A 3,190-nucleotide genomic window follows, 5' to 3' on the forward strand; every position below is an offset into this window, starting at 1 on the left:
CCGTTGGGCCGCGCCGCACCGCATCGCCGCCTGCGGCTGGCCGCGCCCCGCGCCGGGCACAGCGCCGGGCCTCGCCCGGGGGCGGCGGGAGGGTGCTGCCGTGGTGGGGGCGGCGGAGGGCCGCTTTTGCGGGTGTGCTGCTTTTTTTCTTCTACCTTCCTTACTGTCCTCCATTCCCTCCCTCCCTTCCCCTCCCCCTTTCCCCCACTCCCCCCCTTTTCTTTTTTTAACGGCTCCAGGTCCCTTTCTCTGAAGATTACTCGAGAAACGCGCCGTCCCCTTCGTGCTTTTGCGCTCAGTTTGTGGCTGTGATTCTTCCTCCAGAAACGCGGGGGGAGGGGAGCCTTTTCTTACAGGATGCTGAAGACACATGCAGGGCACGGCGCTTTGGTTTCCTAACTCTGAAATATTCATCCATGGTTCTTGAGATGCACAGTAAAAGGCTGTTCCTGGGTTATTTGATCTAGGACTGAGTGAAGCAGCGTTCAGCAAGGTGTTGTTTCTGCTCCTAGGGGCAAGATTTTTAGGAGTGGGGTAAGCAGAGTCAGAGGTGTTCTTATTGATAGTGTTTAAAGGATTGTGTGAGCATGGTTAGATGACACGGCTAAAATTCAGGCAGTCAGTCTGCAGTGGGCATAATGCAGGGGGCAGGATGGAACCCATCACCTAGGGAAGGAGGGACTGAAAATTTTGAGACTAAGGATGGCCCAGATAGTTTCCAGTTCAGGCCTTCTTTATGGGGAAGGGGAGCATGCATGAGAGCATGGTGCTGGGCATTGAATGGACCATTTTGGTTTTTCTATTTCTTTCCTTTTTTGTTTCTCACACATGCATTTTGTAGGTTTGTTCCTTTGTGAAATGTCTTGAATGCTTGGAGGAAGCATTCATTCCATTGAGGAAGGAACGTTTTTCCTTGTTGCTCTTCAATTACTGGGGTAATATAGGTGCATTAGTAGAAATTAGTGTTGTTTCCAACAGAAGGAACGGGACTCTAATTTTTAGTAGCTTTGTTTCTTCTGCAGTGAGGCATCAGGCTTACCCATTGTCTAGTCTTAAGAGCTCTGCTCAGACAAGAAACTCCTTTTGAAAGGGGGAGGAAACAGGACATGATCTCATTTGTCCATCAGTGAGAAACAAAAGGATTACCGTTTGATACTCAATGCCAGGAGCTGAATGGCTGTCAATTTTCTTTGAATTACATATTTTTCCTGGTTTGAAGTGAAATAGAACCAACTTTCTGTTCAGTAATTTTACTTCTTTGATAGGCCTCTTCTAACTCTCTGAAACTAACAGTGTATTGTGCAGAGAACCGTTCTCAGAGTGATAAGACCTGTGTTTATAGTCAATACCAAGGAATGGTATGTAGAGAGGCTCTTGCTTATACTTATGGCTATAACAGTTAAGGTCAGCTAATTTTGTTGTTTGCCCTGTTGGAGGGTCAGAAAAGGAAAGCATAGAGGGGTCCCAGCTGCAGGAAGGGAGCAGAGGGGACAGGTGACCCAAAACTGACCAACAGGGGGATTCCATCCTATCTGCCCCGTGCTCAGTATAAAAGCTGAGGGATGAAAGGGTAGCCCTCTCTTTCTTCAGTGGCTGATGTCCAAAGAGGACACTGTCTATCCATCTGCCTTTGATCCCAATCCGTGTGTTCCTGACTCCAGAGCTGGAATCCAATTCCCATCCATTATTGAGTCCAGTCTGAGACTTCCCTAGTGCCTACCGGTGACATCATCCTGGGAGCTTGATTGGGTTTTCTGGATGTTGTACCTATTTGTTCTGTATGTTGTACCTTATTTTCTTTTTGTTTTATTATTAATATTTCACAGAATCACAATTCTACAGAAGTAGTCTAGTTTCTTCTAAACTCGTAAATCTCTTTATGTCTCCTAGCCCTCTCTTTCTTCAGTGGCTGATGTCCAAAGAGGACACTGTCTATCCATCTGCCTTTGATCCCAATCCGTGTGTTCCTGACTCCAGAGCTGGAATCCAATTCCCATCCATTATTGAGTCCAGTCTGAGACTTCCCTAGTGCCTACCGGTGACATCATCCTGGGAGCTTGATTGGGTTTTCTGGATGTTGTACCTATTTGTTCTGTATGTTGTACCTTATTTTCTTTTTGTTTTATTATTAATATTTCACAGAATCACAATTCTACAGAAGTAGTCTAGTTTCTTCTAAACTCGTAAATCTCTTTATGTCTCCTCCTCCTCTCCTTGGAGGGAGAGGTAGGGAGAGAGCATCTGTTGCCTGTAATTAGCCGATTCAGCCTAAACCATGACAATAGTCCAGAGGTTTTTTCTTCAGGGTTAATTTTGGGGTGTTTTAGTGTAACTCTGCTACAGTCTCCTTGAGATTAAGGAGTCTCAAAGTTTTGGGAGTTCTTTGAACTTGCTGAATGTTCAATGAAAAGGCAATTTGCCCCCAGAATATTGTGCTCAGTGAGTGAGGAGTATGACTGCTTTAGTGGATATGTGTGCTTAAGAGGTGGCTGTTTGAACTGAAGTGAGAACCAACATAGACCAGTGCTTGTATGTGGAGACTGGGCTTACGGCTTGTGAGTGTCTCTGTCACCTGGAACTCTGCCTTAGTGTCTGTGCGTTTCCTGTACAAAGTATATTGCTTTGGTAAATAATAGCTTGTGAAATATATATAAATCATTATGCAGTCATTTTTGTGAGTTTTGCTAATAGAAATATTCTGTCTCTTTGCAGTTTAGTAGCAATTTATAATTTCTTTTCTCTAATTTAGATTTCATAACAGGAACCCTAGCTTTTTGTAGAGCAACCTGTAAAAATGGTTGCATCATTCTACAGCTTTAACTTGATTGCTGGAGTCCTCGGTCAATGGTACAGATTCATTGCATGCATCTTCTGTAGGTCCTGTTTCCCCACATCCTGAAGTCTACTAGGGAAAATGAAATGGGCCACAATGAGCAAGGAAAAGATGATGCAGTTCAGAAGGGAGCTCTCATGTAGGTTTTGTTCTGCCTGGATAAATGCTGTATGTCAATAAAGAGAAAGAAAGAAAGTCAAAGCAGTGAGTGTGTTGTATGGGGTTAATGTCAGCCAGGTGTCCTAGGTTACTGAAAGTGCAAGTCCTTTATTCCAGAATATTTTCCAGGCTAACTAACAGGAGCAATATGAAAGTGGAGAGAGGGTGGAAAATGTAGTCTAAATACCATATAAGGGT

Source organism: Calidris pugnax, unplaced genomic scaffold (genome assembly GCF_001431845.1).
Source record: "Calidris pugnax isolate Ruff unplaced genomic scaffold, ASM143184v1 scaffold63, whole genome shotgun sequence".
In the NCBI taxonomy this organism is placed as follows: Eukaryota; Metazoa; Chordata; class Aves; order Charadriiformes; family Scolopacidae; genus Calidris; species Calidris pugnax.